The sequence below is a fragment of the Pristis pectinata genome, chromosome 17 (assembly GCF_009764475.1).
Source record: "Pristis pectinata isolate sPriPec2 chromosome 17, sPriPec2.1.pri, whole genome shotgun sequence".
Classification (NCBI taxonomy): domain Eukaryota; kingdom Metazoa; phylum Chordata; class Chondrichthyes; order Rhinopristiformes; family Pristidae; genus Pristis; species Pristis pectinata.
In genome coordinates, this window is record NC_067421.1 from 497,540 (window position 1) to 512,944 (window position 15,405).

Below are 15,405 nucleotides of genomic sequence, written 5' to 3' on the forward strand. Positions count from 1 at the left end.
TCTTTTCAGAGCACAGCTTCGCTTATATCAGCTGAAAAGAGGGAATATTGGAAACCAATGTTAGAAATCAGAAAAGCGGATTCCTTGAACTCCAGTGTGACTCTCGCTGGTAAATTAGTGGTAGATAAGAGTGGGTTTATGGCCTGCAATGAACAATCATCGACAGATCCCAAGGAGCTGGTTAGGCTTTCTAATGGTTTTGGAAGTATCTGTTTGTAGGTTCATTGAAACTAGTCATGTTATTCATTGGAAACATGGCATCTGTAGGGAGGTGATGAGAGATTTAGAGAGAAAGAAAAGTCAACTCATTATTCCACAACAGAGTGGCTGGGCACTGGATGTACAAGTGGACGTGACTGAAATTCCTGCAATCCAGGGCTAATGCTTCAGTACACCCATTCACTTCAGAGACTCACATCAAACTCAATTCTGTATTGAATAACACTCCATATCATGCAGGTATGTTGATTCAGGACATCCAATTCAGTTCGTGGCCTCCGCCGAATGCAATTGTACATTGACAGACCCTCCCTGTATTCTAAGACTACGGGTTCAGACAACCCGCAGTGAATCTAGTTCTGCAGTGACAGGCACCCCCTGTAATCTAAGACGACTTGTTCAGGACACACACATTTATCAGTGACAAACTCTAAATCCAGATTCACCGTGACAGACACTCCCTGTGATCGGAGAACACTGGTTGAAACACGCACTCCAGTTTCTAACCCGCAGTGCATATAATTCTACAGTGACAGAAATCTACGTCGACTTGGCTAAATCTCGTAATGTACTCTAAGTTTACAACGATCACATCACATATCTTCCGTTCTGCTACTGCTATGCAGACCACAGGTCCTCGCTCTGCTCATCAAACTTTAATTAGTTTTGCTATTTTATCCGCACTCCAGACCGCATTTACGTAACCTACAGAAGTGAACCAGTAGTCTTCCACACCCTCCACTCCCTCTGTCCCAGGACCCATCCCAGAACCTCTCTCTTCGTTCCACGAGTTAACAATCCAGACCGGGGACTCTTCGCTAGATAAGGAAAAGAAAGAACAGGATTCAGTGCCGAATTATCCAACTTTAAGCAACTCTCTCTTATCGTTTGTTCAAGAACCGCCATGTCTGTACGGTATCATTTTGCCTCAGATTATTTGTTTTTTCAAGTTTGATCTGACCTGTTGGGCCTTTCCCACATCATCACGATTGGCCACACATTATGCACACAATCTGTACTTAACCAATCCTTACCTGCCACATTAACCCCCCTGGTCTCACCTATGCGAGATATTATCCTCGTTTTGCCCATCGCTCACCTTCTTTGATATTTAGGCCAACTTATGTTCACAATTCCCCAGTCCTGACAAGGAGTCCCGGACCTAAAACGTTTGCCGTTTCCTCTGAAGATTTGTGTATTCCAACGTGGTTTTTACAGCAATTGGCCCATAACGCTCTGTGCCCTATCGATTCAAGGGCTCGTCTGGATACTTCTGAAATGGAGTGATTGCCGCTAATCGTCTGTCGAAGTCTATGTCCCACGACATTTAAACATCTCTTTTACGGGTGGAAGTTCATTATTATCCACCCTAGCTATTTATTTCACAATTTTCTGCACATCCATCACTTGCCCCACCGCCCAACCTCCAGCCTCTCTGCTCCCAGGAAAACAAACTCAGCCAATGCAAGCTCTCTTCATAACCTAAACACAACGTCCCAAGTGACATGCAAGATATTCTACTGCACATACTCTCCACGTGAAACACGCCGTTGTAGCGACGGCTACTGCACTTGGTACACCTGTTCTTGACTGCCCGCTGTATTAAACAGATTCACAGTGTTATCCATGCTCTCGGTGCAATGAGACAATATCATGTTTTCATTCTTCAGTATTGTAACTTCCCGTTTTGTGTCTTTGCGGATATTTGAGCTTATTCACCAATGTCCCTTGAAACTCCCGAGGGTGAAAAGATTGATGGAATTCGACAGGATAGAAATAGGTCTCTCGGTCCACATTATCTGTGTTGACCATCATGCCTATCCATACTAAAGTAATTTACCTGCATCACTTCCATATCGCTCGTGGAACTATTGTTACTGTTGTGAGATGGTTACTGTTCCAGTTTCTACCGCTTCCGATGACAGCTCATTCCAGACACCAACGACATTTTGTGTGAAAGAATTACCTATCAGATCCCCTTTAAACCTCCTCCCTCTCACTCTGAACCGTCTCTCTGTCGTCTCGAAATTAAGTCTCACTTCTGTCCGCTGTAAAGTAACACTGTGCCATGAGGTCGCTTCGATAAAATGCGTTTATTAGCAGTGCACCGCTAAGGAGAGGTCTCTTCAGCACTCGTTAAGAGTCGCGCTCCGAGGTCTCCTCGGACAAAGGAGCAGACAGAAATTTGTACAGATATTGTCACGCACACTTAATGCATGCAGTGCTTCGAGTTTCGGTCAGGCTACAAAACTCCCGAGACAGACATCGCACCTATTGTCAAGCATAATTGAGTTATATTCAAGAAATTCAAAGACAGGTATCACCCCTCATTGTGTCTGACAAGCTTTCCACTCGTTGCTTATTTCACCCAGTACCCCTATTGTCCAGCATAACAGGACTGAAACCAAGGTTCCGGACAAAGTAATTAACACCTTATCCATTGAGCCAGCAGCTTGCGTGCTCTTGCTTGCGAGGTAATCTTTCTTCAGTTTTAAGTATGGTGACAGCTTTTAACCCTTCACTTCCTCATTCCATCCTTTATATCATTACATGATACCTAGAGGGGCGCCGAGAACGGGGCCGGGAGTTTATTAATAAGGACCTTGCAACAGGTATTTAGACAGGCCGGCACCACACAGTATACTATTATAATAATTTTAGACCCACTGCTCCATGCAGTACGTATGATGCCCACGATCCTCCTAGTAGCCACCCCATCCAATCCGCCCCTCCTGTAGGTCCCTGCCTAAAGCTATCTACTTGCTTCTAAATGTCCTGAATGGCATGGGAAATGTTGTAGGGATCATCTCTCACATTGGTGACGCATTTGTCCCCTACTATGGCACATACTCCTCCTTGCTGAGCCAACTGGTAGTCCACAGCATACTGGGTCTACTGGGCATAAAGTCGAAGCTCCGCCAGTTCCGGGTTTACTGCCTCCAGGCCCTTCATAGTACTGTTTCCCAGCACTATCAGTCCATAAATACATTTGTTCCGTTTTTTTGCGGCTATAGTTCCTGCCGAACCCCCCAGAGAGAGAGTAGTAAGAAACCCCATAGTCTAACGACGATAAGGGAGATCTCAACGTAATAGGATCCTTACAGTCCTCAGAGAACTCCTCACTAACTGACCGCACCGCAAGTCTTCGTCGGACTTGAGCCTTCTGAGGGCAGGCGACTGTGACCATCGCGACTCATTGCAAACCTGGCTGGCACTATGGGGTATTATAGACCGGAGGTTGACATATTCACTGAATTACTGTGAGGCACCAAGAAGCTCAAGGTGTCCTAGAGAGATGTTCCCTGAAGGGATTGCAAAGCGAGCGACGACGTCACTTCCCTGAGGGTATTTTCCGTTGTGGAATGTGAGTGAATGAGCTTCTTGGTACAGCTGCACAATCTACCCGGTCGCACTGGACGGAACATCGCCCCTTGTTTGTTAAGTGGCTCTAACAACCCCAGTTGTTGCACAACCTATTTCTCTATGACCGAGTATTCGAGTTTTCTATAAAGTGGAAGGCCTTCGAAATCTCAGTCACAATCTGATGTGATCTACAAGACGGGACAGAATTCAAATTATCTTAACGGGTCGACAGTCAGACATATCTTGGTGGTCAGCAAATCCCGAAGGGGATACCCGAGTCACAAGAGTGAGAATCATCGTGACACCGAAGTGCAGAGCAGAAGAATATCCACAATAGTATCAGGCATCTTCACGTTATTCTTAGCTGACAACGTCTGTCACCCTCCTTGTCGCCTGTTTCACCATGTATTCTGATCGCGACTACTATTCTCCCGCAGATATCGTTGCTAAAACTGGATATCTGCTCACGCACCTGAGTTCCTATACAAGCACATGTATTTGTGCAGTGAACCAAACTAAATTCAGGGAGGGGATGAAGACGTTGGTAATGCCTCCGTGGCGGTTTATTCTAGCATTGACCAAGAAAAATGTAAGTCAAACCAAGTGCTCCTGTGCTCCGTATTCTTCGGTTCCATCCCGTGCCCCCTGTTACAACAGGCACTATTCTGTGAGGGATCCGGATTGTTCTTGAGAAAAAGAGGAAGATCAAATTAATATGTTTCATGCCTCACGGCGCGGGTAATTGACATGAACTCACTGTTGTATCGCAATGATAAGAACTCGTTTGAGGTAAAAGGAAAATGGTTGGATGTGCAGAATCGACAGGAGTTTGGCCTCTGAGCCAAAAGTTTCATCAGCGACGCTGCGGAACACAAGTGGAAATCGAGACGAGAGATAAACATGCGCTACTGAGCCAGAGCGACCTGTTTTCCGCCATGGTCGCCTGTAAACCAGCGGACACGAACGATCAATGCCACCCCGAGGTAGATATCCCGAACTGTTTCTTAATTAAAACTGAAAGAGCGAGGAATCGGGACAATTTCCTCCGAAACCTAATGGCACCACAGCTTTTCAGCAACTACAGTGGGATTGGAGAATGTGAGCAATAATATCACCGTAATTTGCAGCAGGAATTCAGGAATTAATATATGTGTTTCCTCTACATGTCCCGTTTTACTTTAACGTCGGTTGCGTTCTTGACTCTGTTATGTGACCATCAGTTGGGCCTGATTGAAAATTCAGGTAGGAAGTTGCCAGTCTGTTTCGGACCCGGCCGACTTCCCACGACACACTTCGGGTGTTGAATAATGTTGCTCGTCATTAGATCATAAGCAATGGTAGCGGATGACGTCCACCCCGCCTCTCGAAACTCTCCACCATCAAGTAAGGTCACAGCTGATTGTTGGGCACGGCTCCAGCTTCCTGCCCGATCCTTAGAATCCCGACTCAGCTGCTGTACAAAACTCCACCCATGTCAGCCTCAAATATACACACAGACTGAGCATCCACAGCTCCTTGGGTTAACGGACCCAGGGCCCTGACCATGCCTCCCTGCACTAAGCACTGGTGAATGAAAAACATCGTCACAACACCATCCGTGTCAATCCCAGCACGACCACACGCTATTAACACATCATCTTTCTTTCTAAGCCCCTGTAGTTCAGACCTGTTCTGCTTAATCTTTCCCCAAAAAACAACGCCCTCAGCCCGGAGATCAATACTGAGAATGTTTCGTGGACCGCCACTAAATGAGAAATGTCTCCTTCTTTATTTCAGGAGGGAATGTTCTCACTACAGCCGTACTCAGATGTACCAACACGTCCTCAATCGGTTACTGCACATCCTCCAATGGAATCCACTCCTCCGTCGGCTATCCTTGCCAGAATCATTGCAGCTGACCCCACAATCGGCACTTGGGTTACGGAAATTCGCCTTCCCAGAATTCACGAAACAATGTTTAGAAAGTAGAAATACGACGTAAAATTTGTTGTCACGTGATTTATCCGAAAATGAGTAAATAACACAAAAAGGCATTTCTCTTCAAATCGCATTTCTTGCCACTTGTGCGGATGATGGATCTTCACCTTGCAGAAAATCGTATTACGGCCATTACTCTAAGTAGGCTGTACCCCCACCCACCCCATCAACACCCCCAGCTCATCACCACACGGCCTGGATAGCCTGTACACAGATTCAGTCATCAGTTGTCACAAAGAACACGAGGAACTGAGGCTCCAGTGATCGAACTGGGAAATCAATCTCGCATTTCCCATCTGCGTGTTTCAATGTCGTTTGAAATTCCAGTCTCTGTGAATCACATTTGGCGAACCGTCTGCCTGACTTAATTCATTCCATTCAATTTACTTCCTCATCTGCACCTTTATTTGTGTTATGACAGAGCAGCCTGGCGTGCTACTGAGAGCCAGTCCACGCTCTTCTCTGGATGCCCTTTGGGAGACGAATTCCAAAGTGCGGGAAGAGGTGGGGAATTTTATAAATTAAACAGAAAATGTTATGCAAATATCGACCTGACCGTGTTTTCCACAGATCAATGCTGCACTCACTCATGCCGAGGTTCAGACCGCATTCCGCTCCCGGATCAGCAAACCAAAGGCAGAGAGTACCTCATCATGTATCACACAGTGACTTTTAGGCTGCCATACTTAAGCTGTATTTTGATATAATTTGCACAAGTATTCAGTCTGTGCCATTTGTGAAAAGTGAGATCCAATTATGGTCAGATCTTTGCAACATTTAAATAACAATATTAGCATTCACTAAATAACACTATTCTTCAAGGAAGGCATTTGAATATTGTCCGTCATTTGCTCTGAGACAAACGATGGACTCAAGGAGAAAAGTAAAATTCAAGACGTCTGCATGTGTTCATCTCAGGGAATGAATGTAATTTATATTTTGCGCATAAAACCACAGGTAAAGTTTTGATTTAACTGTCAGTTGTCTCCACATCAAACCACATTCCGCACCACACCCGTCCCTTGGTGAGAGGTTAAATGTTGCATCCGGCTCCACAGTATTTCTTAATCCACTCAGACACTCGGATTGGATTAGCCTCAGCTCATTGCATTTCTGATGAAGCGCAGGTAAAAGGCTGAAGGAAACATAATCATTTTCCCCAGGCACTGACGTTAGAACACAGGGAGGACAGCAACTTGTGACAGTAACTCGATTCTCACAGAACAGCCTGCGATTCAGAACAGTCCCTCCAGCTGGGTACAAGGCGTGGAGACATATTTAGATAAAGCCGTCACTTTGGGTCATGACGATAAAACAGAATGATCTTTCATCATGGTGCGTTTATTTACCTTTTGAACTCATAACGTCTGCTCACTTTCGGAGTACACTGGGAACAGAAGCAGGAGCTCCTGTACAAGGTAGGACAATATATACTGAAAAACTTCAGAGCTTTAATATGAAAAGTCGCTTCGCTCTTTTTTTGGAAGGGTGATGTAAGATCGAGAAGTAATTAGACTATTTCATGAATTGTGGATCTGAAACAAATTAACTCTTGAAGGAATTAGCGATTCTATTGAGTTAATTAAATGACATTTCTGAGCGCCATCTCCCTCGGAATCTTGCTTTGTTGGAAATATTACTGATAAATGTCGCATGTTCCGTACAGTTACGAATAAAAAGCAAAAGCCGGGAACTTCTGAGCACCAGCCAGCCCCAAACCATCACCCAACCCAGTGCTTCCAGCAGCAGGAAGCTGATCCATCCACACGTATCTTATACTCTGGGGTTTCATGATCCCGGACGAAGTCACGCGAGGTTTCGTTTTGTTTATTTTTTTCACGCTACTCCGGCGTTCTTGTCCAGTTCGATGTTATTTACCCATCGCCGATCGCCCAGTAGTTAAGTACAGGAAGTAATTAGGTAAACTAACAATGTTATTGTGCAATATAGGGGAAAGGTAAGGAGATTATGCTTCAAATGTATCGGCCATTGGCGAGAGCAGTTCTAAAGTAAGGCATACAATGGCGTTATCTTATTACAGAAAGAATGTTAACTAGTTGGTAGAAGTACAAAGAAGATTTCCCATACTGATGCCTGGAATGCGTGAGTTGTAGAATGATAAAATTTTTGTCAACCTTGGTTTGTGTTCGCTGGTTTAGAAGAATGAGGGGGAGCTTCATTGCATTAACTGGAGCTTGGAAGTATGAGTTCGGCCCGTCGAGTCTGCTCTGCTATTCATTCACGGCTGATTTATTTTTTACTCTCTGCATCAGTCTCCTGCCTTCTCCCCGTAACCTTTGACGTCAAGACTAATTAAGAAACTATAAACCTCCGCTTTTAAATACACCCAATGACTTGGCTTCCACAGCCGTCTGTGACGATGTATTCCACAGATTCACCACACTCTGGTTCAAGAAAGTCCTCCTCATCTCAGTTTGAAAGGGACGTTCTTTTATTCTGAGGCTGTGCCCTCTGGTCCTAGAATCTCCCACTACTGGAAACATCCTCTCCGTGTCCACGCTACACAGGCCTTTCAATATTCGGTGGGTCTCAATGAGATCCCCCTCATTCTTCTAAAATTCAGCGAGTACAGGCCCAGAGCCATCAAATGCTCCTCATATATGAACACTTTCACCCAGGGATCATTCTCGCAAACCTCCTCTGGACCCTTTCCAACGCCAGCACATCCTTTTTCAAATATGGAGAACGAAACTGCTCACATTGCTCCAAGTGTCGTCTGACTAACTTCGTATAAAACCTTAGAGTTACATCCTTGCTTTGACATTCTGGTCCTCTCAGAATGAATGCTAGTATTGTATCGGTCTTCCTTACTACCGAATCGACCTGCAAGTGAACCTTCAGGGACCTGTACCAGGACTCCCAAGTCCCTTTTCACCTCCGATTCCTGAGTTATCTCCCCGTTTAGAGAATAGTCTACGCCTTTATTCCTTCTACCAAAATGCATGACCACACACATCCCGACGCAGCGTTCCATCTGCCGCTTCGATGCTCATTCTCCCAACTCATCTAATTCCTTCCGCAGCCTCCCTGCTACCTCAACACTACCTGCTCCTCAACATATCCTTGTGTCATCTGCAAACTTACCCACAAACCATCAATCCCGTCATTCAAATCATTAACAGATGATATGAACAGTAGCGGACTCAACACCGACCCGTGAGGACCACCACTACTCACCGGAATCCAACCAGAAAAGGCCCCCTTTATTCCCACTCTTTGTCTTCTGCCAGTCAGCCAATCTTCTGTCTGTGCTCGTAACGATCCTGTAATACCATGGGCACCTATCTTATTTAGCAGCCTCATGTGCGGCAGCGCCTTGTCAAGGCCTTCTGAAAATCCAAGGTAAGAACATCCGCTGACTTTCCTTTGTCTATCTTGCCTGTTACTTCCTCAAAGAATTCCAACAGGGTTGTCAGGCAAGATCTCCTCTTCCGGAACCCATTCTCACTTTGGCCTATTTTATCATGTGCTTCCATGTACCCCGAAACCACATCCTATATAATGGACTAACCACTGAAATCAGGCTGATCAGCCAATAATTACCTGACTTCAGTCTCCCTCCCTTCTGAAAGAGTGCAGTGACATTTTCGATGTTCCAGTCCTCTGGAACCATTCCTGACTGTAGTGATTCCTCAAAGATCACCACTGATGCCTCCACAATCTCTTCAGTGACATCTTACAGCAACACGTAGTGTAATCCAGCTGGTTCAGGTGACTTATCCAACTTCAGACCTTTCAGCTTCCCAGGCACCATCTGCTCAGTTATTTTAATGACACTCACTTCTGACCCATGACTCGCTCCAATTTCTGGCATGTTGCTGAGTGTCTTTCACAGTGAAGCCTGACGCAAAAACCTATTCAGTTCGTCCGCTATTTCTTTGTGCCCATTACTACTTTTCCACCGTCAATTTCCAGCGGTCCAATCTCCACGCTTGCCTCTCTTTTACTCTTTATATATCTGAAAAAAACCTTCTGGTGTAATCTTTTCTAAACTTGGCTAGCTTACCTTCATATTTCATCTTGTCTCCCCTTATTGCCTAATTGCCGTCAACTGGTTTTTCAAAACTTTCCAATCTGTCTTCCCGCTAAATGTTGCAATATTGTGTGCCCTCCCTTTTACTTTTATGTTGTCTTTGACTTCTGTTGTCAGCCACTGTTGCCTCATCCTCTGTTTAGAATGCTTATTCTTCTTTGGGTGTGAAATGATTCCGTGTCTTCCGAATTATTACCAGAAATTCCTACAATTGCTGCTCTGCTGTCTTCCTTGCTCGGGTCCCCATTCAATCAAATCTGGTCAGCTCCTCCGGCATACATTCGTAGTTACATTTACTCAACTGTAATACCGATAGTTTCTCCCTCTCAAACTGCAAGGTGAATTCTATAATATGATCGCTGCCTCCTTCGGGCTCCTTTACCTTAAACTCCCTAATCAAATCTAGTTCATTGCACAACACCAATCCAGAACTGATTTTCCCTCGTGGAAACGACCACAAAGGGCTCTAAAACGCCATCTCGTAGGCATTCTCCAAATTCCTTCTCTTCCGATCAAGTGCCAACCTGATTTTCCCAGTCTACCTGCATATTGAACTAGAATACAGAAGCATTAATTAGTTGGCGTAGTGAATTTGAATTTTCAGAAGTTTTTTGAAAAAGTCAAACACATGGGATTATTCAACAAGATTGGAGCACATGACTCTCGGATTATATCCTGAGATAAATTGAGATTTTATTATCGGATAGAAACCAGGGTAACATAATTGGATCTGTTTCGGTTTCCCAAACTGTAATTAGTAAAGTATCGCAGTGTTTCACGCTTGGACCACAACCATTCTCAATCTTTATCTAGATGTAACTGAGGGGACCGAAAGTCATATTGCTACCTCTGATGAGTCGAAACGAGTGAGATTGTGAATCCACTGTGTCCGGCCTGAAATCATCTCACACACTTGTGGGCACAACAACAGTGACCCATTGGTGACAGAATTCCATGCCAATCATGAGAACGAAAGATAGTTGCTCGGAATAACAACGAGTAGTGGAGGATGTTGATAGGCTTTGAAGGGATAGGGACAAACTGCGTGGGTGTGCAAAAGGATGAGAGATGGAATATAATGTCTGAAGATATGTTGTCATTCGATTCCAGAGAATAGAAATTGCGAGAGATTTGGTAAAATGAGCATTCGAATGGACCCAGATGCACTCTCACGCGCCACTGAATGCGAAAACGTATGCGTTGTAATCCGTCGGAAAGGCAACTGGAATGTTTGCAAATTTTACGAGACTATTTGCATACAGTCTTTGTAATTATATCCGGCCTTGATGAAACACACCTTGGAGTATTGTGCACAGTTTGTTGGCTTTACGAAAAGAAGCGTGTGTCCCGAGACTAAGGACCCGGCTAATTCGACTGTATGAACTGTAGAGGATGGGTCTCATGGGATTACACCGAGCCAAACGATGTACGAACTCGTTCACAAGTATGTTTCTTTTCTCGTCTTATTTATTGTTAATCAATTGTTGATACACTGTTTATTAAAGAGCACCAGAGTTTTGGAACGCCTCTCTCCGCAATGTCTGAAGGAGGTGATCCAGTGATCTCAGCAACGAGGAGGAGCACAGGTTTGTTACAGAATTCTGTAAATTATAACTGTTGTCCTGACGAATCAAGGTCGGACTGTGACATTGAATGGAAGGGGCTTGGGTACTGTTGTAGAACCGAGTGACTTTGGAGTTCAGGCGAATATTTCCCTTAAAGTGGAGTCATAGGTAGACGGGACAGTGAAGAAGGCTTTTGGCATGCTGACCTTCAGCTATCAGAACATTGAAAGAAGAATTTGATATGTTCAGTTTCAATTCTACAAGACAGAGGTGAGGCCATGTTTGGAGTACTGGTTTCAGTTTTGTTCACCTTGTTATAGGAAAGATATGGTTAAACTGGAAAGAGTAGAGTGCAAATATCAACAAGGACGTTGCAGGGACTGGGAGACTGCTATAAGGAGATATGACTCTTTACTCTTTGGAGCGTAAGAGACCGAGGGGTGATCTCATTGAGGTAGATAAAATCGTGAGGGGCATAGATAGAGTGAAGGATCTTTTTTCAGGGTTGCGGAATTGAAAAGTAGAAGATATAATTTTAAGGTTAGAGGTGAATAAATAATAAGAACTCGAGTGGCAACTTTCTGAACACTTTTTAACACAACTTTTTTTTCCAGACAGCTATCAGATGAAGTGGTTGAGGCAGGTAACTGAGATCACGGATAATGGTCCCCAAGACTGGTTCAAATCCATCCAGCCCATATTAGAATATTTATTTTCAAATTATTAAAACAAATATGTCAACTCACTGTGAAAAGTAAATACCAGTGGCGGATAATGGTCAATGGGACTTATTCTGGCTGGAGGTCGGTGACTAGTGGTGTTCCGCAGGGATCCGCACTAGGACCTCTTCTGGTTTTGGTGGAAACAACAGCATTCTATGAAAACATAGAAAAGTGGGTTCGTTGGTTACCAGACGATACAAAGATTTGGGGCGTAGTGGATACGATAGAAGGTTGCCAAAGGTTGTAGCCTGAAATAGAGCATGGGAGGAGAAGTAGTAGATGGAGTTTAATCCGGCCAAGTGTGTGGTGTTGCACTTTGGGATATCAAATGCAAAACGACAGTACGCTGTTAATGGCAAGTCCCTCAGCGGTGTTGACGCACAGAGATAAATTGGTAAATTGGTTTATTATTGTCACATACACCAAGGTACCGTGAAAAACTTTGGTTTGTATGCCAACAAGATGTTAGGATAGAGGAAGAGGTATATAGAAACAAGTCCAAGACAGCGTGCAGCAAAGATCGTAAGAGGGACAGGCAGGTGAAAAGACAGGACAATTTGCTGAACAATATAAATACAGCGAAATCAGTAGCAGATCCTGGTCTAAATGGACTGTATTTAAATGCACGGAGCATTAGAAATAAAGTAGATGACCCAGTGGCACAGCTCCAGATTAAAAAGTATGATATTGTGGCAATCACCGAGTCATAGCTTCATGACGGATGTGATTGGGAACTGAGTGTCCAAGGGTACACAGTGCATAGGAAAGATAGGCGGGTAGGCAGAGTGAGTGGTGTGGCCCTGATGGCGAACAATGATATAAAAATAGAAGGAAGGGACATAGGGTCAGAAGAAGTGGAATCCTTATGGGTGGAGTTAAGAAATGCCAATGGTGAAAGGAGAATAGTAGCAGTTATAAATATATATGCCCCCTAACAGCATCCGGGATGCAGACTACAAGTTACGGTTAGAAATAGAAATATCGTGACATAGAGACAATATCAAGATAATTATGGGGGATTTTAACCTGAAGGTGGATTGGGAAAGCCCCTAAGGTGGTGGATCTCAGGAGAGAGAGTTTTGAAATGTCTAAGAGATGGATGTTTGGAGCAACGTGTTGATGAGCCCACCAGGGGATCGGCTGTTTTGGATTGGGTGCTATGTAACGATCCTGAGGTGATTCGGGAACTAAAGGTAAACGAACCATTAGGAAGTAGTGATCACAATATGATTGAGTTCAGTTTCAAATTTGAAAAGGGGAAGGTGATATCGGGTGTATCACTATTTCAGTGGAACAAAGGAAATTACAGTGGCATGAGAGATAAACTGGCCCGAATTGATTGGAAATGTAAGCTGGTCACCAGCTCCCCCTGTCAGTTCCAGACTCGCTCGGCCATCTGCGGGACCTGGGGGAGCGAGCGACTGGTCTGAGGAGCCAGGTCGGTCACCTATTTCCTGTTTGGACATAGGCGTCAGTGCAGGACCGGGTCCTGCGGGAGGCCGCTCTACACCAGGACATCATCCAGGGAGATTTCGAGGACACGTACTACAACATGACCCTCAAGGTGCTGCTGGGTCTGGAGTTGCTCTGCTTCTCCTACCCCTCCGCCTCCTTCGTGATGAAGACCGACTCTGACATGTTCGTCAACACTGACTATCTGATGGAGCTCCTGTCCCGGGACCCGCACCGGAGGAAACTCTTAACTTGAATAATTATGCAAGGCTTCGTACCTGTTCCTGAAAATTCCAGCAAGTGGTACGTCAGCAAGGATGAGTACTCCAGGGACAAGTACCCACCCTACTGTTCTGGCACCGGCTACGTCCTCTCCACTGACTTGGCCTGCTGTGTGTGGGAGGTCTCCGAAAAGGTGCCCAAAATAAAAATTGAAGATGCTTGCGTGGGACTTTGCCTGGCGGAGCTGAAGGTAGAACCCATGAAAATTCACTCTCAACGCGTCTTCTAAGGTCACAAGGTACCGTTCTCCACCTGCACCTACCGGCAGCTCATCACCTCCCACTGGGTAAGAGACTACGAGAAACTGCTGTTCTGGAGGGGGTTGCAGGACTCGGCCGATGAGAAATGCCCTGGGGAACCGTAACGGAGGCCGCATTTCCTCTTGTCTTCCACCTTCATCAGAGGACAGATGTGCTACTTTAAGCACGGGAGGGAGTCGGCAGAGGGAAGATAATCGGGAGAGAGCTGAAGAGGAAAGAGGGCTGGGAAGGTGGTAGAGGCGAAAGCAGCAGATCGGGAAGGAGACAAGAATGAGAATGTTGGAACTGACAGCAGGGTAAATGCGGATAGAGAGCGAGAGGTATGGGCGAGGGAAGAAGAGACCAAGCTAATGAACAGCCAAAAATCAAGGAGTGATAGAGTAGGGAGAGAAAGAGAGAGGGTGAGACAGCTCTATAGATAGACAGACATAAAGGCATAGACAGATAGATAGATAGATAGATAGATAGATAGATAGATAGATAGATAGATAGATAGATAGATAGATAGATAGATAGATAGATAGATAGATAGATAGATATAGATAGATAGATAGATAGATAGATAGATAGATAGATAGATAGATAGATAGATAGATAGATAGATAGATAGATAGATAGATAGATAGAGATAGAAAGAGAAAGAGAGAAAGAGAAAGAGAAAGAGAAACATTCCTTGCTAGAACACTACCAGTCTACAACAGCCTATTGCAGTAATTTCAGTCAAGCCGCAATCTCAGTGTACGAATGCTACATCTATCCGAGGAGGAAAACAAGATAGAAGAAGGAAAACACTTATAATGAGATCCTTCACCAGCTGGCCTGTATGAACTCAACAGGATACTTAGATAAAATGCGGGGCAGAAGGATTGGAGTCTCTGTCTACATCTAAGTTGTGAAACAAATGCCAACGAATGATTGCTGAGCTGAAACGTAACTTTGTTTCTATTAACACAACCAATGCCCGGCCTGCTGTGTTTCCAGCATTTTCTGTTTTTTTTTCTTCAGATTTCTAGAACATGCAGATTTTTGTTTTATTTCGTGTCGACCAAATGTGTGTCCAGACCAGGGGAGGATAATAAACACCCATAAAGAGGCGGGGATGGCGAGGAGCGCGATCCCCACTACCTCCTTGTTCATTGCACGCCTGCTGTACCTGTTGGTGATATGAACGCATGGTCAGGAGCTGATATCCACAGTACGATGAGGCCATGGATCAATAATCAAGGGAACAACCACACAGAAATGCCAGTACGCACCCTGAAATATTTTGCTGCCCGTGACGTTATCCTGGATGTCAGATCCAGCAGGCAGCCCAGATATCAGAGAAGTAATCCCAGAAACTACAGTGTACCAAGCTCGGCTGTCGGCGCCGAGACCACAGGACAAAGTCAGGCGTCCTGCAATACACAGTGGATTAGGACTGCAGGGTGTGGACATCCGATTGCATCAGACTGTGATTCAGCTTGCCCTTTACGCACTTTCAAAAGATGTTTTCCAATTAACAGATAATA

At 44.8% G+C, this 15,405-nt stretch overlaps 1 pseudogene; it reads left to right on the top strand.

Moving 5' to 3' along the window:
- Positions 1–13,213: 13,213 nt before the first annotated feature.
- On the top strand, positions 13,214–13,998 carry LOC127579584 (beta-1,3-galactosyltransferase 5-like; annotated as a pseudogene).
- Positions 13,999–15,405: the final 1,407 nt, after the last annotated feature.